At 37.1% G+C, this 23,961-nt stretch overlaps 1 protein-coding gene across 15 annotated transcripts in view; it reads right to left on the bottom strand.

Moving 5' to 3' along the window:
• The window catches only part of PEAK1 (pseudopodium enriched atypical kinase 1), a 292,413-nt gene that overhangs the window by 114,524 nt on the left and 153,928 nt on the right, over nt 1-23,961 (bottom strand). For 13 of the 15 annotated variants that reach the window (XM_058427924.1, XM_058427915.1, XM_058427919.1 and 10 more), the window contains one exon: nt 19,703-19,862. The gene's annotated coding sequence lies outside the window, so the exon portion shown is untranslated. Of the gene's footprint in view, nt 1-19,702; nt 19,863-22,199; nt 22,256-22,916; nt 23,001-23,961 lie in introns of all 15 variants that reach the window. The other 2 variants (XM_058427918.1, XM_058427920.1) reach the window with 2 other exon arrangements.

Below are 23,961 nucleotides of genomic sequence, written 5' to 3'. Positions count from 1 at the left end.
GTACAGCCTGAGTCATTGCTTCAGAGGGTGCAAGCCCCAAGCCTTGGTGGCTTCCATATGGTGTTGAGCCTGTGGGTGCACAGAAGTCAAGAAACGAGTTTTGGGAACCTCTGCCTAGATTTCAGAGGATGTACAGAAACACCTGGATATCCAGGCAGAAGTTTGCTGCAGGGGCAGAGTCCTCATGAAGAACCTCAGCTAGGGCAGTGTGGAAAGGAAACATGGGTTTGGAGTCTCCACACAGAGTCCCCACTGGGACACTACTTAGTGGTGCTGTGAGAAGAGGGTCACCATCCTCCAGACCCCAGAATGGTAGATTCACTGACAGCTTGCACTGTGCATCTGGAAGGGTTGCGGACATTCAATGCCAGCCTGTGAAAGCAGCTTGGACGGGGGCTGTACCCTGCAAAGCTACAGAGGCAGAACTACCCAAGGCCATGGGAGCCCACCTCTTGCATCAGCGTGACCTGGATGTGAGACATGGAATCAAAGGAGATCATTTTGGAACTTTAAGATTTAATAATTGCCCTATAGATTCAGACTTGCATGAGGCCCATAGTCCCGTTGTTTTGGTCAATTTCTCCCACTTCGAATGGGTGTATTTACCCAATTCCTGTTCCCTCCATTGTAACTTGGAAGGAACTAACTTGTTTTTGACTTTACAGGCTCATAGGCGGATGGAACTTGCCTTGTCTCAGATGATACTTTGGAGTTGGGCTTTTGAGTTAATGCTGGAATGAGTTAAGACTGGGGGACTGTTGGAAGGGTAAGATTGTCTTTTGAAATGTGAGGACATGAAATTTGGGAGGGGCCAGGGATGGAATGATATGGTTTGGCTGTGTCCCCACCCAAATCTCATTTTAAACTGTAGTTCCCATAATCCCCAGGTATCACAGGAGGGACCTGGTGGGAAGTGATGGGATCATCAGGGCAGTTTCCCCCATGCTGTTCTCGTGATAGTGAGTGAGTTCTCATGAGATCTGATGGTTTTATAAGGGGATCTTCTCCTTTCACTCGGCAATTTTCCTTCCTGCTGCCTTCTGAAGAAGGTGCTTTGCTTCCCCTTCGCCTTCTGCCATAATTGTTAAGTTTCTTGAGGTCTTCCCAGCCATGTGGAACCGTGAGTCAATTAAATCTCTTTCCTTTATAAATTACTCAGGTGTGAGCTGCTGCACCTGGCTAGAAAATAATTTTTTTTAAAGTGGGCTTATACTATGAATGTAGGTTTTACAATAAGGAGATTTAATTTTACATGAATTAAACAGAAGAAACAAGTAAGTAACACTGAAGATATTAATTACTTTTGGATAAATGTTTCACTAAAAAAGATTGTAAATCCTAAAATATTTCTACAAGATAAAGTACAAAAAGTTATAAAAATGATTAAAAATTTAAATTTCTCTAATATTCTAAGAAATGCATTAAAAACTGTAAATTTCTTCTGAGTAAATTTTGACACCATCCACAGGTTTTCATATGTAGGGCTCTTGGCATCATACGTTTCTAAAATGTTTGTTATTTCCCATTTTTGCTTTATTTTATTCCTGGAATTTAAACTTCTTTTTTTTTTAAATCTCCAGTTTTACCTTCTATGGTCTGTGAACATGGCATGTATAATTTTGTTTCTTTTAATATTTGTTTACATTTTCTCGTGTTTTAATATTTGATCAATTTTTGTGACTGTTCCCTGTATATCTGAAATGAATGTTTATCTCTACATATCAATTACATTAAGCTCATTAACTGCTCATGTTACATAAATATATGTATTTATTTTTTTCTACTTTGTTCTGTCAACTTCTGAAAGATGTGTGCTAAAATCCCCCACTATGATCTTGGTTTTTATCACAGTAAAAAAAATTATTAGATTTCTTCTCTTTATATCAAAGCTATATTGCTAAGTGAATTCATATCTATAAAACAATTTACCAAGATGATAATGAAATATCTCTTCGTTTCTTCTAATTGAATGAGTTTTTGCTTTGAATTCTCTTGCTATGCCTACTACTTTTTATTTGCCTGATTAATCTTTTTCTCAACCTTCTAGTCTATGTTTTATGTGCTCCTTGTAAACAGCAAACATTTTTCAAACTGATTTGAGAGGCTACTGTTTAATAAGTGAATGCAACCATTCTACATTGCATTTCTATTTCTCATGTTTTCTTATAGCTTCTGTATTTTCTTTTCCTGCTATATGTTACCTTTACTGAATTTTCTATGTTCCATTTTGCTTTCTCCCTAATGGTTTTGAACTAAAATATTGTTTCTTTTTGTCTAGTAATTATGCTTATTATGAGTACTGCATGTCTAAAAAATGTCAGTTTTATAATTTCAGCAGGTATCGAACTCTTAAGCACAAAATTATTTTCCCAAAGAATTTTGAAATATGCTATCCCACTTTTTGCATCCAGCATTGGTAATTATAGGATTATTTCTGGTTGCTACTCTTTCTGTCTATCCTCAATGTCTCTCAACTCGTCTTTTTTTCTTCCTGTTTGTCCTTTCTGTTGAATTGTTAACTTCAAAAAGCTCTAAAGTTTTCTTTTTTGATGAATGCAGTGTCATCCTGCATGTCTCTGAGGACAGTAATTATATTTATTCTAAACTCTTGTTTCGCTTTCTTTATTACCTCCTATTCCTTGGGCATTAGTTCTTCCATTTATATTGTTTGGTACTCTCCTTCATGATATTAGTTTTCTTCAAATATTTTGTGATTCTGGGTTGTGACCCTATCTTTGTTTGGACTTTAGAGATATCCTATTAGTCTGTGATGGCTGTATGTGATTACAGCAGCATGAGTCGGGGGAGAAAGATGTGCCACCGGGTAGTTAAAATGGATAGTTAGTGTTCTAGGGGTTCCCTATCTGTTCTGGATATTGACAGCATTGGGAGTACTCCCTTGGCTTTTAAAGCACCCAAATTTCTTGTTTTTGCATGTCAAACACCAAGAAAAAACTGTAAAGGTAGGGAGAGGTAGTTCTACATGTCTGCTTGTCCAGGAGGTTAGACATAAAGCATCCCCAAATAGCCATTCGTACCTTTTGCAGTATTCCAATCCTACACATATTTTAGATTATAGTTCTTATCTGCATTCCAATGCCATTTATCAAGGGCTCTCCATGGTTTTTGGCAAGTTTTGCTGTTTCCTATCACAGTTGTATTTAATTGGTACTATATATTCTTTAGAGAGGGAGAGGAGGATTATTTTTAGGAATGTGTAGTAGCAAAGAGAGGCTGCAGCATGTTCTCAATGTACCATCTTGTACTGAAGTTTCAAATAGATATGTTTTGGCAGAGATAAATGGACAATATTGTACATACTTTTAAGGGAAAATGTGCTTTTTTACTATACATTCCCTTCTACTAAAATATGATCTCATAATAGTAAGAAGGGGGTGTTTATCCAGTAGTTTCTAACTCTAGATGCACATTACTGTCATAAGAAGCTGCTCAAACATCAAAGTGTAACCCCAGAAATTCTATTTTAATTGAACAAGGGTAAGAAACACTGGTACAGTAGTAGAAAAACTGCAGGTTAGGGGTCGGACTATTTGAGTTCAAATCACCACTTACTATATTATGTGACTTTAGGCAAAAACAACTTTTTGAGCCTTAGTTTCTTCAGCTGTAAATTTGGTTTACAAAATTGTGGTGAGGACTAGAGATAATATAAGAAGAGAGGCTAGTATCATGCATGGCAAACAGCATATGCTTATTAAATGTTAGCTCTTCTAATGCTATGTATAAGTAAGTAGGTGAAAAACATGGCATAAAGGAAGATCAAGTGAAATGGGATGTCCCTTCATACGTCAAAATCTTACAATGACTAAAATTTAATTCCAAATGTCACAGGAGCTGACAATCATTATCAGATTTACAAACTGAGCAAGATTATGGGATTTACAGAGTATTCCTGTCACATATTACATACCTCCTGGGCTCTTTTAACATTCTTCTTTCAATGCATCTTTCAAAAACCACTCTCTAGGAAATCACACAACTGCTCAATTCTACATTTCCAAATTTGAGAGAGTAAAATCTGTCAATAATAATGGCAACCTAATTATATGTTTCCGTTTGTATTTTTTCAAATACTATGAAAAATAGATGAGCACTTTTAAGTTGCAGGAAATAAGAATAACTAGAAAGCTGTGGATCCCAGAAATTAAAGAAACTTTAGTGTCTTCCAGGCAGGAAACAATCCAAACCTAATCACAACCAGCTGGAGACAGCTCCATTTTCAGGAATGCTTAGACACTAGCAAAACAGTGATGCCCATTTGCTGACAAGTAAATGCTCATATCTTTATCATCTATGTCATTCAGAAACATTCATATGCCACTTGGCAAAACAACTTCTTAGTAGGTAATATTCATTGAATTCTTATAAAAGTTTTAATTCATTTCCAAATACAAGTATAATACTTCACTATTTCAACATTTGAGAAAAATTATTTTCTCTTGTTTCTTTACAAATGTTTGGTTTGGCTGGGTGTGGTGGCCCACACCTGTAATCCTAGCCCTGTGGGAGGCCAAGGCAGGAGGATCATTTGAGCCCAGGAGTTCAAGACAAGCCTGGGCAACATAGGAAGTCCGTCTCTACAAAAAATAAAAAAAATGAGCCTGGTGTAGTGGCTTGTGTCTTCAGTCTCAGCTACTTGGGAGGCTGAGGTGGGAGGACCTGATTGAGCCCAGGAGGTTGAGGGTACCGTGAGCCTGGGCAATACAGTGAGACCCTGTCTCAAAAAAAAAAAAGCTTGTGTTTATAAATTATTAATGATCATATACATTAAACAATATGGCCTCAGTTTTAAAAACTTTATTGTAAAAGTAAATCCATGGGTGTAATCATAGTAAAATTGACAACACCACCTTCATTTAGAGACCTAAACTAAACCTTAAGAGGGCTCAACTCTGGCTGAATTCAATATACATTAACATGGTAAGTCTGACACTAATCCTCAAAAACAAATTCTGTGGCCAATAAGCACATGGAAGAGTATTCAATGTCATTATTCTTCAGTGACATGCAAATTAAAATCTCAATTCTGAACAGTCTATTCCAGAAGAGGAAGATATACTTCCCATTCATTTTATGAGATCTGCTTCACCATGATGCTAAAATCAGGCAAAATGTTTGGTATAATTTGTTCGGCAGAAAAAAAAAATTTAAAAGAGGCAAAACAGTACTAAAAAAATCAATAAAAACTATACACCAATATCTCTCATAAACATACACACAAACATCTCAACAAAATGTTCCTGTTGTATGTAAAAAGCATAATGCATCACAACCAAGTGGGGTTCATCCTGGGAATATACGGAAAGTCCAAATTTTTTTTAAAAATCCATAAATGTAAACCACTATATTAACAGCTCAAAAAATAAAATCCATATGATCATATCAATTGATATGGAAAATGTGACAAAATCCAACAGCTATTCATAATGAAAACTCTCAGCAAACTGGAAATAGAAGGGAACTTCAACATAATTAAAGGGCACCTACAAAAAAACCACAGCTAATATCATATTTAATAGTGAGACTGACTGGTTCCTCCTGAAGAGGGTGCAAGACAAGAATGCCTATACTATCATCATTCCTGTTCTACGTATCCTGAAAGTTTTAGTGCAATAGACAAGAAAAAGAAGTAAAAGACATACATATTGGAAAGGAAAAAATAAAACTGTACCTATTTGCGTATGACATGACTATGTATGTGAAAAATCCCAAGGAATCGACAAAAAATTTCTTAGAATTAATACATATTTTCAGATTGCAGGATACATGGTCAACATAGAAAAATCAATTATATTTCTATATACAAGCAATGTACTAATAGAAACCAAAATAAAAAAAATAACTTTCAGATCAGCTCCAAATAAAAAAAATTTAAATAAATCCTTGGGTATAAATCTAAGAAAGCCAAGTATAGAAGGGGTAGGCTGAGAACCATAAAATGCTAATAAAAGAAATCAAAGACCAAAATAAATGGAGAGATAGACTATGTTCATCAACTGGAAGACCCAACATAGTAAAGATGTCAATTTTCTTCAAACTAATCTGTAGATTTAATACAATTCCAATCAAACTCCTGCTTTTTTCATTGAATAATATATAACAAATATTTTTCCACATCAATATTTTTCTATAATATTTCAAATAGCTATACACTCAATTTCTGGATTTATCCTAACATTAATTACTCATTCCTTTATACTTGATGTTGAGTTCTAGTATTTACAGTATGTTCCATATTTCTCCATTATAAACAGGGTTTAGTAAACATTCTCCTAATTCAGTATTTGCACACACCTTTATTTTCTTAAGGTAAACTGTTAGAAGTACATTTTTTGGATCAAACAGTACACACACAAACACATGTATATTTATGCATGTGTGTGTATATATATATTTTTAAAGTTTTGATAATACATGTTGTTAAAATGCCCTCTAGAAAGGTCTTTCACCTTTTAAATTTTGACTTAAAATTTAACTGCTCTGAAGAGCCTCCTCCAATTAGCCTTTTCCCACCAATCTCTATTTGGTCTCATTAAATTACTGTATCATTTATTGCACTATTTAAACAATTACTGCTGTAATAAGACATTAAGCCTCTACTAGGCTATCTGCTCAAAGTGCATGCCTTTGAGGAAATGTAACAGGAGAAAATACACAGGATGATAAACTGATGAGCTATGAAATCGCTAACAAAGGTGGCATGAAAGGATAAAGTATTAGAGTTAAGAGGGTATCACTTTTTTTTCCACGAAAGGGGTCTATTCTAATTGTTTTTAGATTTTCCTATTTTTAGTTTGTGTGCCCATTAAAAGGAAGTAGTTGCAGGTTTGGTTTGCATTTTCTGTATTATCTTTGGAATCAGTTACTGAAAAAAGTTCAAGCTATGGAAAATTTTGTCAAATTCTCCATATCCTCAAAATCCACGTATTATGCTTTCTCTAGAATTCTATCATGCCTCACTTATAACACATGAAATTGAAGTCAACTGATACCTTCCAACAGGAAAGTATAACAATCATTCAGAAACACTGCCTATTGTGCCTTACTCATGAAATCACACGTATTAAATAAGAAGAAACTATCAAACTATGCATATTCAGCATTTGACATCACTCACAATTAGCCTGTACCAATTAACTAGGCCCAACATTGTGAATATGTTTCAATTAAGAAAAATTAATTACCCCTGTTAATTATGAAAGTCACAATGGGATTGTGCTGCTATCTTTTAGGAATTATTTGCTGAGAAATGCTTTCCTAGTTTATTTCTATGCTTCCAGTATATGATTTTAAAACATGGCAGCCAGTGTATTGCTAGATTCTTGCAAATATTAAGCAAATATACTAAAGCGGGAGAATACTTTACATAACCATATGTGTCAGACTAAATTTGAGCCAAGAACAAGAATGAATGCAACTCATATCTGATTTATATGTGACAAATACAGAGATATCATAAGCTCCTGTTTTGAATGCCTACATGTTGTTTCCATGGCAACTGCATAAACATTTTCCTCATAAAACACAGCCATCTTCATTCTTTACGTCCCATTATTTATTTATTTCCACTCTCAGGAAAAAGCCTAATTTATTCCCCAGGAAAAATCGATCAATGATTTTCTCAATCAGTAGCATTTGAACAGGAGGTGGCACAGTTATTTTTATGGAAAAACAATTTCTACCAACGCTCTTGCTATGTGATAGAAGGCTGAGGGAAAATAAAAGTAGTACTTGCTTTAAGGAAAGTGTGACTATAAGCTGCAATGAATAATCTTCAAAGACAGATGAGAATGTGTATTAGAAACCCACAGATGGTCTGAAATTCTCTTTTTTGGTTCTGTCTCTGCCAGGCTTTGGTATCAGGACGATGCTGGCCTCATAAAATGTGTTAGGGAGGATTCCCTCTTTTTCTATCGATTGGAATAGTTTCAGAAGGAATGGTACCAGTTCCTCCTTGTACCTCTGGTAGAATTCGGCTGTGAATCCATCAGGTCCTGGACTCTTTTTGGTTGGTAAGCTATTGATTATTGCCACATTTCAGAGCCTGTTATTGGTCTATTCAGAGATTCAACTTCTTCCTGGTTTAGTCTTAGGAGGGTGTATTTGTCGAGGAATTTATCCACTTCTTCTAGATTTTCTAGTTTATTTGCATAGAGGTGTTTGTAGTATTCTCTTGATGAACATTGATGCAAAAATCCTAAATAAAATACTGGCAAACCGAATCCAGCAGCACATCAAAAAGCTTATACACCATGATCAAGTGGGCTTCATCCCTGGGATGCAAGGCTGGTTCAACATATGCAAATCAATAAATGTAACCCAGCATATAAACAGAACCAAAGACAAAAACCACATGATTATCTCAATAGATAACGCCTTTGACAAAATTCAACAACCTTCATGCTAAAAACTCTCAATAAATTAGGTTTTGATGGGACGTATCTCAAAATAATAAGAGCTATCTATGACAAACCCACAGCCAATATCATACTGAATGGGCAAAAACTGGAAGCATTCTCTTTGAAAACTGGCACAAGACAGGGATGCCCTCTCTCACCACTCCTATTCAACATAGTGCTGGAAGTTCTGGCCAGGGCAATTAGGCAGGAGAAGGAAATAAAGGGTATTCAATTAGGAAAAGAGGAAGTCAAATTGTCCCTGTTTGCAGATGACATGATTGTATATCTAGAAAACCCCATCGTCTCAGCCCCAAATCTCCTTAAGCTGATATGCAACTTCAGCAAAGTCTCAGGATACAAAATCAATGTACAAAAATCACAAGCATTCTTGTACACCAATCACAGACAAACAGAGAGCCAAATCATGAGTGAACTCCCATTCACAATTGCTTCAAAGAGAATAAAATACCTAGGAATCCAACTTACAAGGGATGTGAAGGACCTCTTCAAGAACTACAAACCACTGCTCAATGAAATCAAAGAGGATACAAACAAAAGGAAGAACATTCCATGCTCATGGGTTGGAAGAATCAATATTGTGAAAATGGCCATAACTGCCCAAGGTAATTTATAGATTCAGTGCCATCCCCATCAAGCTACCAATGACTTTCTTCACAGAATTGGAAAAAACTACTTTAAAGTTCACATGGAACCAAAAAAGAGCCCGCATCGCCAAGTCAATCCTAAGCCAAAAGAACAAAGCTGGAGGCATCACGCTACCTGACTTCAAACTATATTACAAGGCTACAGTAACCATAACAGCATGGTACTGGTACCACAACAGAGACATAGATCAATGGAACAGAACAGAGCCCTCAGAAATAATGCTGCATATCTACAACTATCTGATCTTTGACAAACCTGACAAAAACAAGAAATGGGGAAAGGATTCCCTATTTAATAAATGGTGCTGGGAAAACTGGCTAGCCATATGCAGAAAGCTGAAACTGGATCCCTTCCTTACACTTTATACAAAAATTAATTCAAGATGGATTAAAGACTTAAATGTTAGACCTAAAACCATTAAAATCCTACAAGAAAACCTAGGCAATACCATTCAGGACATAGGCGTGGGCAAGGACTTCATGTCTAAAACACCAAAAGCAATGGCAACAAAAGCCAAAATTGACAAATGGGATCTCATTAAACTAAAGAGCTTCTGCACAGCAAAAGAAACTACCATCAGAGTGAACAGGCAACCTACAGAATGGGAGAAAATTTTTGCAACCTACTCATCTGACAAAGGGCTAATATCCAGAATCTACAATGAACTCAAACAAATTTACAAGAAAAAAACAAACAACCCCATCAAAAAGTGGGTGAAGGACATGAACAGACACTTCTCAAAAGAAGACATTTATGCAGCCAAAAAACACATGAAAAAATGCTCATCATCACTGGCCATCAGAGAAATGCAAATCAAAACCACAGTGAGATACCATCTCACACCAGTTAGAATGGCCATCATTAAAAAGTCAGGAAACAACAGGTGCTGGAGAGGATATGGAGAAATAGGAACACTTTTACACTGTTGGTGGGACTGTAAACTAGTTCAACCATTGTGGAAGTCAGTGTGGCGATTCCTCAGGGATCTAGAACTAGAAATACCATTTGACCCAGCCATCTCATTACTGGGTATATACCCAAAGGACTATAAATCATGCTGCTATAAAGACACACGTACATGTATGTTTATTGCGGCACTATTCACAATAGCAAAGACTTGGAACCAACCCAAATGTCCAATAATGATAGACTGGATTAAGAAAATGTGGCACATATACACCATGGAATACTATGCAGCCATAAAAAATGATGAGTTCATGTCCTTTGTAGGGACATGGATGAAACTGGAAAACATCATTCTCAGTAAACTGTCGCAAGGACAAAAAACCAAACACCGCATGTTCTCACTCATAGGTGGGAATTGAACAATGAGAACTCATGGACACAGGAAGGGGAACATCACACTCCAGGGACTGTTGTGGTGTGGGGGGAGGGGGGAGGGACAGCATTAGGAGATATACCTAATGCTAAATGACGAGTTAATGGGTGCAGCAAAACAACATGGCACATGGATACATATGTAACAAACCTGCACATTGTGCACATGTACCCTAAAACCTAAAGTATAATAATAATAAAAAAAAGAGAAACCCACAGATGGGCCAGGTGTGGTGGCTTACGCCTGTAATCCCAGCACTTTGGGAGGCTGAGGTGGGCAGATCACCTGGGGTCAGGAGTACTAGACCAGCCTGACCAACATGGAGAAACTTGTCTCTATTAAAAATACAAAATTAGCCGGGCGTGGTGGCGCATGTCTGTAATCCCTGCTACTCGGGAGGCTGAGGCAGGAGAATCTCTTCAACTGGAGAGGCGGAGGTTGCGGTGTGCTGAGATTGTGCCATTGCATTCCACCCTGGACAACAAAAGCGAAACTCTTTCTCAAAATAAAAAAAAAAAAGAGAGAAAAAAGAAACCCACAGATGGTTGGCAAAAGCGATCACGTTCAACTCCTACTTCTCTTTTCCACATGTGTGGAATATGACTCCTTTATGAAAAAAATTATCTTTCATTCCTACAGAGTTTGGTAGTCTTAAAAAAAATACCTTTGCTGTGTGATAGAGACTGTATAGAATGGCTAGCAACTACAGGCAAGAGACAGACTGGCCCACTTTAAAGTAGATCAAATGACAGCAAAAGGAGGATAAAAAGAAACCACATCAGGTTGTTTCACTTTATCTATTATTTAAGACTGAGGTAATTATCACAGATTTCAGTGGCAGCAGATGGAAGAGATCCCATATTGGAGTTTAGCTATCAAATTAACAACAATTTCTCAAAGTCCTCAAAGGGACAGTGGATCTATTAACATTTGTCAGTGCTCAGAATACTCCAGCCTTTACTTCCCTTCTGCACTTGGAGCTCATTGGGCTAGCTAGGGAAGCCAATAGGGATGAATATAGGTATTTACTGCCCTCTCCTCTGGGCTCTCCTGATACAATTATAATAGCACTTATCAGTGTTTTGTTATTACTTATATATGATTTCCTCAAGGGACTTTTTCTTTTCTTTTTTTTTTTTTTTTTTTGAGATGGACTCTTGCTCTGTCACCCAGGCTGGACTGCAGTGGCACAGTATCGGCTCACTGCAGCCTCCACCTCCTGGGTTCAAGAAATTCTCATGCCTCAGCCTCCCAAGTAGCTGGGACTATAGGCATGCACCACCATGCCCAGTTAATTTTTGTATTTTTAGTAGAGATGGGGTTTCACCGTGTTGGCCAGGCTGGTCTCAAAACTCCTGACCTCAAGTGATCCACCTGCCTCAGCCTCAGGTGTGAGCCACCATACTTGGCCTCAAAGGACCTTTTTAACACCCTCCCAATCTAACACAATGTTCTGTGAATTGTAAGGTGCTTAATAAGCAAGTGCAATAAAAGAATATTTATTCATAATGTATATACATTTTCTACAATACATAATGCCTCTCAGTCAAAACACTGAACTGTCTTCCAGTAATTCTCCCTACCACTTCAATATTTCAATTCTCTTCATAGTCTTATTTCTTCCCCTACTTCTACAAAGTGTATCTCTTAATAATCTACTCTTTTTCATCTATTTCCAAGGCCTACGTCAAGGTATAGGCCAAGTATCTTTTTGTTTTCGGTCTTAAATGGATGCCTATTACCTGGGCATGGTGGCACATGCCTGCCATCCCAGCTACTTTGGAGGCTGAGGTGGGAGGATCACCGGAGCCCAAGAAGTCAAGGTTGCAGTGAGCCATGATCATGCCACTGTACTCTAGCCTAGGCAACAGAGCAAGACTCTGTCTCAAATAAGTGGAAAAAAAAAAAAAAAAAAAAAAAAGGATGTCTAACTGTTCTTGTACCATTTCTTGAAAAAACTAATCTTTTTAGCCAGGCACAATGGCTTATGCCTGTAATCCCAGCACTTTGGGAGGCCAAGGCAGGTGGATCGCCTGAGGTCAGGAGTTCAAGACTAGCCTGACCAACATGGTGAAACCCTGTCTCTACTAAAAATACAAAAATTAGCCGGGCGTGGTGGCACACACCTGTGGTCCCAGCTACTTGGGAGGCTGAGGCAGGAGAATCACTTGAACCCGGGAGGCGGAGGCTGCAGTGAGCCAAGATTTTACCACTGCACTCCAGCCTGGCCTGGGCAACAGAGTGAGACTCCGTCTCGAAAAAAAAGAAAAAAGAAAAAACTCATCTTTTTTCATAGATTACCTCTGCATCTTTGTTAAAAATCAATTGAACGTATGTGTGTGTCTATTTCTGGACTATTTATTCTGTTTTACAGATCTATTTACCCTTTTAATGACAATATACTGCTCAAGTACTGCAGTTTGATTAGTAAGTACTGAATCAGGTAGTGTGAGTCTTCCCACTTTGTTTCTACTCGGAATTGTTTTTGGCTTTCTAGTTCTTTTACCTTTCCCAAAAAAATTTTAGAATCAGCCTGTCAACTCCTATAAAAAAATACCTGATAGACATTTTTTTTTTTTTTGAGTCAGAGTCTCACCCTGTCGCCAGGCTGGAGGGCAGTGGTGTGATCTCAGCTCACTGCAACCTCCGCCTCCCGAGTTCAAGCGATTATCCTGCCTCAGCCTCTCGAGTAGCTGGGACTACAGGCACGTGCCACCATTCCCAGCTAATTTTTGTATTTTTAGTAGAGACAAGGTTTCACCATGTTGGCCAGGATGGTCTTGATCTCTTGACCTCATGATCCACCTGCCTCAGCCTCCCAAAGTGCTGGGATTACAGGCATGAGCCACTGTGCCCGGCCGCTGCTGGACTTTTGATAGGGATTTTATTCAATCTACAGAATAATTTGAGAGAGCTGACATCTTAATATTGACTAAGCATGGTGGCTCGTGCCTGTAATCCCAGCTACTCAGGGGGCTGAGGTAGGATGACTTTAGCCCAGAAGGTTGAGGCTGCAGTGAGCGGTCTGGACCTCCAGCCTGGGTGGCAGAGTAAGACTTTGTCACAAACCAAAAAACAACTCCAATATTGACTCTTCCAATAGTTGAGCACAATATCTCTTTATTGGGATTTTCTTTGATTATTTTCATGAGTGCTTTGTAGATTATCAGCACAGATGTTGCACATTTAAAAAAATTTATACCTATGTATTTGTGTTTCATGGTGCTATTGTAAATGCTATTGTAAATTTTATAATTTCAATGTCCAGTTATTAATTAATAGTGTATAGAAGGACCAGGCATGGTGGCTCACATCTGGAATCCCAGCACTTTGGGAGGCCGACGTGGGCGGATCACGAGGTCAGGAGTTCGAGACCAGTCTGGCCAACATAGTGAAACCTGTCTCTATTAAAAATAAAAAAAATTAGCTAAGCATGATGGTGGGTGCCTGCGGTCCTAGCTACTCAAGAGGCTGAGGTTCAAGAATCGTTTGAACTTGGGAGACAGAGGTTGCAGTGAGCCGAGATTGCACCAGTGAACTCCAGCCTGGGTGACAGTGTGAGACTCGGTCTCAAAAAAAAAAAAAATAGTGTATAGAAATACGAAAGATTTTTATATAATTATTTTGAATCCTGTGACTTTACTAATTCACCACTTATCATTAGTTCTAGTAGACTTTTTGGTAGATTCTCTGGGATTTTGTGTATAGAAAATGATTTCATTTGCAAATACTGAGAGCTTACTTCTTCTTCTTCAATTTGCATTCCTTTGATTTCTTTCTTTTTATTTTTCTTTTTTTGCTTAACTGAACTTGCTATGACTACCTTGTCTTGTTCTTAATTTTAGGAAGAAAGCATTCACTTTTTCACCATTAAGTGAAGCATCAGCTCTATGATAGTTATCTTTGCCCTTTACTAGGCTGAGGAAATTCCTTCAATTCCTAGTTTGCTGAGATTTCTTATTATGAATTAATGCAGTATCTAACCACTGAGTAATTTATATGGGTCATATGGGGTTTAAAATTTTTTTTTCTCTTTTCTCGTTTCTTTTTTTTTTTTTTTTTTTGAGACAGAGTCTCACTCTGTCACCCAGGCTGCAGTGCAGTGGCACAACCTCCACCTCCTGGGTTCAAGAGATTCTTGCGCCTCAGCATGCCCCAGAGTAGCTGGGATTGCAGGTGTGTGCCACGACACCTGGCTAATTTTTTTATTTGTTTTTTCAGTAGAGACAGGATTTCACCACTTCGGCCAGGCTGGTCTATCTCAAACTCCTAACCTGAAGTGATCTGCCCGTCTTAGCCTCCCATTCTTTTAATTTCTTGATATGGTGAATTGCATCGATTGATTCTGAAGATTAAAACAACCTTGAATTTTTGGGATAAAACCTACTTTCATAATGCATTATCATTTTTACATATTGCTGGTTTTGATTTGCCAATATTTTCTTGAAGATTTTTTTGTCTATGCCTGTAGTTTTCTTTCTTGTAATCTATTTGACTTGTTTTAATGTCAAAATACTACTAATTTTATAAAATGAGTTGGGAAGTGTTAAATCTTCTTTTATTTCCTGGCATAATTTGTGCATAACTGATATTATTAAATATTTCCTTGGTAGTATTAATTTTTTTTTTTTTTGGTAGAGATGGGGTTCTTGCTATGTTGCTCAGGCTGGTCTCAAACTCTTGGCCTCAAGTGATCCTCTCACCTTGGCTTCTCATAGTGCTGGGATTACAGGTGTGAACCACTGCACCTGGTCAATCTATTATTTTCTCAAGTGAGCTTTGGTAGTTGAGATGAGGTTGTGGAGTCAGACAAGCTTAGCTGTACCACTAGTCATTTGATATTGGACAATTTACTTAATTTTGATAATGATTTCCTCATATATAAAATCGAAATATTAATAACAAGACCTATGTCAAACAGATTTGTAAGGTTTAAAGATAATCCATATTCCGTTAAATGAATGTTTGTGTCCTCCTCAAAATTCTTATGTTGAAACCTAACCCCCAATGTGTTGTCATTTTGAGGTGGAGCCTTTGGCAGGTGATTATATCATGAGGCCAGAGACCTCATGCATGGGATTAGTAAGAGTCCTTATAAAAGAGACTCCAGAGAGCTCACTTGTCCCCTTCTGCCATGTGAGGACACAGTGAAAAGACACCATCTATGAACCAGAAAGCAGATGCACTTACCGGATACTAAATATGCTGGTACTTTGGGACCATAAATTTCTGTTGTTTTCAAGCCACCCAGTTTAGGCCCAATGGACTAAGCATATTAAAAGTGAATCCCAATGTTTCATATATAGTAAGCACTCAGTACACATTATTACTACTATTTATGTTACGTTATGTTATGTTATGTTATGTTATGTTATGTTATGTTATGTTATGTTATGTTAAGTTATTTTTGAGACGGAGTCTCACTCTGTCACCCAGGATGGAGTGCAGTGGTGCCATCTCGGCTCACCGCAGCCTCTGCCTCCTGGTTCAAGTGATTCTTGTGCCTCAGCCTCCCGAGTCACTGTGCAGATGTCCACCACCACGTCTGGCTAATTTTTGTATTTTTTTTGGTAGATTCGGGGTTTCACCATGTTGACTAGGCTGGTCTCAAACTCCTGACCTCAGGTGATCCTCCCGCCTCGGCCTCCCAAAGTGTTGGGTTACAGGCATGAGCCATGGTGCCTGGCCTATTACTACTATTTTAAATTATTTTTTTTCTGGACAAATTGCACATAGGCTTCCCTATAAAAGGAAATTTTTCCTAAATGAAAGTATTATAAATAATGCTTTAAAGGCCTATCAAGTGTTATGAGTTTAAGATTGTAGACAGATATCAAATTATTCTTTGTCTGTAAGAATATACTCCCCTATCCACAAGGGCCATAATTTTCAGCTAATGAAATAAACTTAGATAAAACTATTTGACTCAATCTTAGCATTACATAGCTAGAATGTCACTCTTTAAATTTTAGCTTCTTTAGTGGCCATGATAGTTCACACCATTAAAAATCTAAATTTCTAGTTGTGCAAATTAGAAATTCTATGAATTGCACAATTAGAAATCTGATTCTATTCTCTCTTCAAAGTCACGGTAGATTATAAATTTTGGACACAACCAGCTTGGATGGGGCCAGAAAAATATGTAAATGTAGATGGCCTGCTATGTACCTCATGGATGTGTTATATGATTTCTGAACTGGGCTAGGTGGGAGAATCCGTGCAGTTATTTTACAGTATAGAGAGGTGAAGTGCTAATCAAATCTGTTTCTTGATAATATTATAATCTTGAAAACAAACCCATTAGTAAAAAAGTAGAAATTAATGATTAGAAAAACTTTATCATACTATCTGTGGATTTCAATGACCCTACCCACAATTACCAAAAATCACTGACTGATGGATTTAAATGGAATTAGGAGTTTGATAAGGTGTGGTAAAAGTATCGCAGTAAAGATTTTGACAATGTTGTTTGTTTTCATTTTTGTAATGAAACTGTGGTTATACAAGATTATTGAAGCATATATATATATATATATATATATACTTTTTTTTTTTTTTTTTTGGAGATGGAGTCTTGCTCTGTCGCACAGGCTGGAGTGCAATGATGCAATCTCAGCTCACTGCAACCTCTGCCTCCTGGGTTCAAGTGATTCTCCTGCCTCAGCCTCCTGAGTAGATGAGATTACAGGTGCCCGCCACCATGCCCAGCTAATTTTTACTAGAGACAGGGTTTCACCATGTTAGCCAGGCTGGTCTTGAACTCCTGACCTCAGGTGATCCACCCACCTCGGCCTCCCAAAGTGCTGGAATTACAGGCGTGAGCCACTATGCCTGGCCCTGAAGCAGACATAATTAAATAAGTACACTTAAATCAATAACAGAGAGACAGGGAAATCTGATCACTTTCTATGTATTATCTCACCTGCATAAGTTAACACTTAACACTTTAATTTCTGCAGTGTTTTAAAAGTTCCTTTCTTCAACTTAAAATTTTTTTTTAAAATAGTTGAGAACCAGAAAGAATTTACTGGATATTTTAGAAAGGTGAATGTGGCCACATGGCTACCAGTGACAAGGGCACAAAAAAGCTCCAATAATGCCACAAGTAGAGGTTTAACCCAGAATTAGAGATTTTTTTTTAAAGAAATCACTGTTAAGATATATATAATTTTTTTTTTTTTTTTTGACAGAGTCTCACTCTGTCACCCAGGCTGGAGTGCAGTGGCATGATCTTGGCTCACTGCAACCTCTGCTTCCTGGGTTCAAGCGATTCTCCTGCCTCAGCCTCCCGAGTAGCTGGGATCACAGGCACACGCCACCACACCCGGCTAATTTTTGTGGTTTTTTGTTTGTTTTTTGTTTTTTTGAGACGGCGTCTCACTCTGCTGCCCAGACTGGAGTGCAGTAGCGCAATCTCAGCTCACTGCAAGCTCCACCTCCTGGGTTCACGCCACTCTCCTGCCTCAGCCTCCCGAGTAGCTGGGACTACAGGCGCCTGCCACCATACCCGGCTAATTTTTATTTTTAGTAGAGATGGGGTTTCACCATGTTAGCCAGGATGGTCTTGATCTCCTGACCTCGTGATCTGCCTGCGTCAGCCTCCCAAAGTGCTGGGATTACAAGCGTGAGCCACTGCGCCTGGCCTAATTTTTATATTTTTAATAGAGATGGGGTTTCACCATGTTGGTCAGGCTGGTCTTGAACTCCTGACCTCAAGTGATCCGCCTGTCTTGGCCTCCCAAAGTGCTGGGATTACAGGCCACCGTGCCCTGTCCAAGATATTTTTAATCAAGGTTAATGTTAGTACAGGGAAGAATAATTAGAACATTCATTCTTTGGTATGTAATTTCTCCTGTCATATTTATCAACATGAAACAGGTTCTGCATTCCTTAGAATTATTAGAACTAGTACATGATGCTATTTGATTGACTTTTCATATCTCCTGCATTTCAAAGCAAGAAACTAGTTTCGGTCCATCATACCCATTCACTATCAAGACATAGTGACTCAAGCAAACAAATGATTATCTCTCAAAATCAAATTAGTAGAAATCCAATGAATAAGAGTTATAATTGTTCACTAGGATTTCATGTAAAAAATTGGAAATATTTGAATCTTTACAAAACATGCATTGAAATAATTCTGGTCTAGGACTAAGAGGATTTAAGAATGATAATCTTAAGCCTTCATATAACTGCTTTCTACTCTACTTAAAATCAAATAGTATTTTCAATTTCACAAGAAGAAAAAATCTTATAATCCTTTAAAATTTCCCTCTCCTTTACTATTCTGGATTCTTGTCCATTTTATAACTCCCAATTCTTTCAAGATGATTTTCAAAAGGTAGAGAGAAAGAGAGGCAAAAGAGTAAATAAAGATTATATTAAAATAAAATATCTAGAGACTAGATGTCAAGTAAGGAAAACAAAACATGAAATAAAGTTCAAAAAATAACACCAAAAAATCCTTTGTATATTGAATAGGAACTACTACCTATGTAGCTTATTTCTATGAAACGAAAAAATAATTGTTGAAGGATGTGAGGTAGGAGGCGGGACTTGACTCCAGAGGTGGGGCTCAGACACTGGACCAGATAGATACAGGACTAGCTAAAATGGGCATGTCAGGGGGGACAGCAGCCTTTAATCATGCCATGTAAATTTACTGTTGCCATGGCAACACCCAGAAGTTACTGCCTCTTTCCATGGTAATGACTCAATGATTACTACCCCTTCCCTAGAAATTTCTGCATAAATCATCCCTTAATCTGCATGCAGTTAAAGGAAGGTATAAATATGACTGCAAAACTGTCCTGAGCTGCTACTGTCTGCCTACAAAGTACCCCTGCTCTGCAGGAGCAGTCAAAGAGCTGTGATACCACTAGAGCTGTAACACTGCCTGTTCAATAAAGCTGTTTTCTTCTACCTCTGGCTTGCCCTTTAATTCTTGCCTTCGCAAAGCCAAGATCCCTCATGGCCTAAGCTCTGCTTTAGGGCTCACCTGCCCTGCATCAAATGGACTTATAAATATACTAGTATTTTCCATATTCTTTCTCAAATAATCTTACATTTCTAAATTAAGTTTATAACTAGGGGAAAAAAATTCTTTTGAGCAAACATTAAGGACCGAAGCCTGGTTATGCTAAGTAAGTTATAAAATGTTCAGCTTTATCTATAGTTTGGCATTTAACTTAAACATTTAAACTTAAAAAGAAATTCTTTCCAGTCATCTAAAATTCTTGGTGGAAATGTAACATGTTAGGAGAATTCTGCTTACTGTTTAAATCTGAAGCACTTCATTCATTCTGGTGACCAAGGTGGTTTTAGCAGCTAGCATAACATTTCTTCCAAATTTCAAGGTGCTTTGGGTCTTTCCAAGATGAGTGTCCTTTCTTCCTTGCCTCTCATTCCTTAGTTTCTGAAGATAGCAATGTTTACTGCAAGAGAAAAAAAATAGAACAAAACTGGAGAGTGACATAATTTCAAATATATTGGACATCTTTTCTTAGATATTCCTAATATCACCCTCACTCAACAGTTATAATTCATCTAATTCACTTAAGAAATATCTTTTTTACTTAGGTGGAGACACGCATATAACCTCACACACTCAAGACCTCCCCATGGCATACCAAAGAACCAGTAACTTACAAGAACCGAAAGAGCACCGATGCACTTGAGATTTTCTAAGTCTTCATTTGATTGTTTTTGTAGAGACTTATTCTACTGGAAGTATATGAATATTAATTGAATGACAAGTCATTTAACTCGAACTTTATAAAAATATGATTCTAAGGGCCACAATGTCCAACTTCGGTATAATCTCTCTAAAATATTGAAAGCAGGTTATCTCCAAATGTAAATATTTCACTAGCCACTTTGCAGTTTTAGTTTAGGCTCAAGTACGATTTTTAATTTGGTTTTTAAAAATATCACCCACAATTAAATACATGTCTACCTATTTCTGATTCTTGGGCATCCATTTTATGCATGTTCAAAACTGACCCAACCCCTAATTTGTTTCACTACAACACCAAACACAAGGAAAATAACTGAGTTATTGTATACTATACACAAGAGGATGTATATAGATTATATGCAAACACTACATTTTATATAAAGAACCTGAACATCTGTGAATTTTGGTATGCATGGGGGGTGGTCCTGGAGCCAATCTCCTGAGGACACACCAAGGATGATTGTAATTCCATTTATTATAATATTCTTTTGCTAGTGTGATCATATATTATACCTCTACATATATTACAAAACCTCATAATGATACCGTTCAACTTTTGTTTTAAAAAGTCAGCTTTCTTTTAAAGAAAGTGACAGAGGGAAAAAAAAAAGCTATTTGTATTTATCACCTTGGTGGTATTCATTTCTTCCTATAGAACTGAGTTTCCATCTGGTATCACTACCTTTCAGCTTAGAAAAGTAGTTCTTATACTGTATGTCTATTAATAATAAATATCTGAGTTTTTAAAATCTGAAATTATCTTACTTTACCTTCATTTTTGAATGATATTTTCATTGGATATTGCATTGTGACCTAAAGGTTTTTTTTTTCTTCTTCTTCCTTACAACTTTTTACTAATGTCATTCCATAATTTTTTGTCTTCGATTTTTCTGATAAGTCAGCTGTCAGTAATATTATTGCTATCCTGTATTTAATGCTTCTTTTGTATTCTGGGTATTTTGAAGATTTTCTCTTTATCTTTGAACTTTATTTCTATTTTTTTGAGATGGAGTTTTGCTCTTTTGCCCAGGCTCAAGTGGCATGATATTGGCTCACTGCGACATCCACCCTCTGGGTTGAAGCGATTCTCCTGCCTCAGCCTCCTGAGTAGCTGGGATTATAGGTGCCTGCCACCACACTTGGGTAATTTTTGTATTTTTAGTAGAGACAGCATTTCACCATGTTGGCCAGGCTGGTCTCAAACTCCTGACCTCAGGTGATCCACCTGCCTTGGCCTCCCAAAGTGCTAGAATTATAGGTGTGAGCCACCGCGTCTGGCCTATCTTTGGACTTTAGTAGTATAACTATTATATGTCTAAATTTGATTTTCTTTGTATTTATTCTACTTGGAGTTTACTGATCTTCATTCTATGAGTTATGTTTTTGCCCAATATGGGAAATTTTTAGCACTTATTTCTTAAAAAAAAAATTGTTCTGTCCCATATTCTGTCTTCCTCTTGGGGATTCCAATATACATAAGTTTGACTGCTTATTATTTCACAGGTCATTGAGGATATGTTCTTTTTTAAAAATTTTTTTCTCTTTATTCTTTTTTTTATTTTTTATTTTCTAATCAAGTAAGCAGCAATGAGTATTTATTATTTTGTTTGTTTGTTTAAAAGGCAGGGTCTCACTCTGTCATCCAGGCTGGAGTACAGTGACATGATCACGGCTCACTGCATCCTTGACTTCCTAGGCTCAAGCAATCCTCCTGTCTCAGCCTCTTGAGTAGCTGAGACTACAGTCACACGCCACCATGCTCTGCTAATTTTTACATTTTTTGTAAAAACTGGGTCTCACTACATTGCCTAGGCTAGTCCTGAACTCCTGGGCTCAAGCTATCCTCCCACCTCAGCCTTTCAAAGTACTAGAATTACAGGTGTGAGCCACCATGCCCGCTGACATACTTTTATTTATGCATCTTTCTAGTCAACCACATATGAATTATATACTTAGGAACTACTGTGTGAAAGGCAGTGTTCTAAGTACTAGAGAGACAATAAAAATGCAAGATCTCTGCTCTCACAGAGTTTACCTTCTAGTACAGAAAGATGGACAAATAATAAACTGATTTCAGACATCTTCAACGCTCTGAAAAAAAATAAAATTGAGTGTTGCAAAGAGAATGGGAAGGTGAAGATGCTGTTTTAGATAGCATATAAACTAAAACTCTCTGAGGAGATGATGCCAAGTTGAAATTGAATAAAATGAGCCAGACATGTAAAGATTTAGGAGTAGAATTTTCCAGATATAGGGCACACATGTCATAAGATAGGAAGGAGTATATAATGCTCCTAGAAAAAATGTTTCTAAATTATCAAAACAATTAATTAACAATTTGTGAGAAGATATCTTGAATATCATACCATTACCATGCCCAAAATTTAAAAATTGGCCTGATTTTAAACGTATTAATTATTTATTCCTGTGTAATAACAACAATGAAATAACAATTATTTCAAACTGTTAACTTATTTTACTAACAATGGAAATTGTGTTTGGGTTCTGACTTTCCATTTATTCCAAGCTTCTGCCAGTACCAATCCTTATTTTTATTTCATATTTGAAAACAAAAGTTCTTCTCTCCTTGCATTAGAAAAGAAAGAAGTTGCCTTTCTGTTTTATTTCTTGACAATGTTACGACGTTTTGGGAAAACATCATGAAGACATGCAAACAAAAAAAATATTCCCCAAATATGTGGCCATATGCAACTATGTCACCAACCATTTATGATGCAATAGCAGCACTCACCTAAATTAAACCTAAGGCCTTTCTTCCAGAACATTCATGGTACTGGATTTTGGCTACTGGTAAAGAACAACATCAACTATACACCTTAAGGAGGAAGGAAAGAAAATACACTTATGGTTATAAACCATGAAATGCATAATAATTCTTCTAAAGTAGGGACTGAATTAACGTTATGGATATAGCACCAAACAAAATAGTAGGGCATATATTTTAATCCTGCTTCAGATAGATATTAGATAACAAATTCTGAGCATTCTAACAGGGGACTGACCAGTATGCTAAGGCATATCAGGAAGAATAAAGAAAATATGCTTTGAAATTATTTTGTGTTCTAACTGGCTAATAGGGTTATGTGAAAGACATTATAGACACACAGGTAATGCAGAAAAGAGGCTATAGTCTCAAGATTGTGAACTAAGAGGAAAGAAATCCAAGATCTTGTAGGTGGGGACAGCATGAAGTTAAATATAAGGTGAAGGGACTTTCTGTTCATGAGTACCCAGACAACTTCATCCAAAAATGACTAAATTCAGGATAAAGAACTATGTACTAATTTGGGAACATTAATAAGATAAGCATAATAAAACAAAAATAGGGAAGAAGGAATTAGCCTTGCATGATTGAAAAATATAAAATGTGCAGGCTTGGTAGTAAGATAAATTAGACACTAGCCTCAATTCCCCAGTTGGCTGAAGAAACTCAGACACTATAAATGATTTCAAACCTTTGACACTATATAACTTTCAAAGCCCTACAGGCTAAAATTGGTGTGATCTTATTTACTTTGCTATTTAACTTAATAGTAGGGAATAGTTTCAGGTAGAAAAAAAAATCATATAGAATGGAAATACAATGGTCTACCAGGAATCTGATAGCTTACTGAGAAGATTTTTAATCATAAAGTAGCGGTTGTCAAGCCTTTACCCATAGGTCAAATACAATCTGCCACCTGCTTTTATGTATGGCTTGCTAGGTAAAAATAGTTTTTACATTTTTAAAGAGTTGAAAAAACTCAAAAGGAGAATATTTTGAGACATAAAAACTA

The sequence above is a fragment of the Hylobates moloch genome, unplaced genomic scaffold (genome assembly GCF_009828535.3).
Source record: "Hylobates moloch isolate HMO894 unplaced genomic scaffold, HMol_V3 SCAFFOLD_14, whole genome shotgun sequence".
Classification (NCBI taxonomy): Eukaryota; Metazoa; Chordata; class Mammalia; order Primates; family Hylobatidae; genus Hylobates; species Hylobates moloch.
The sequence above is the reverse complement of the archived record's forward strand: the minus strand, read 5'-3'. Positions and strand labels throughout refer to the sequence as shown.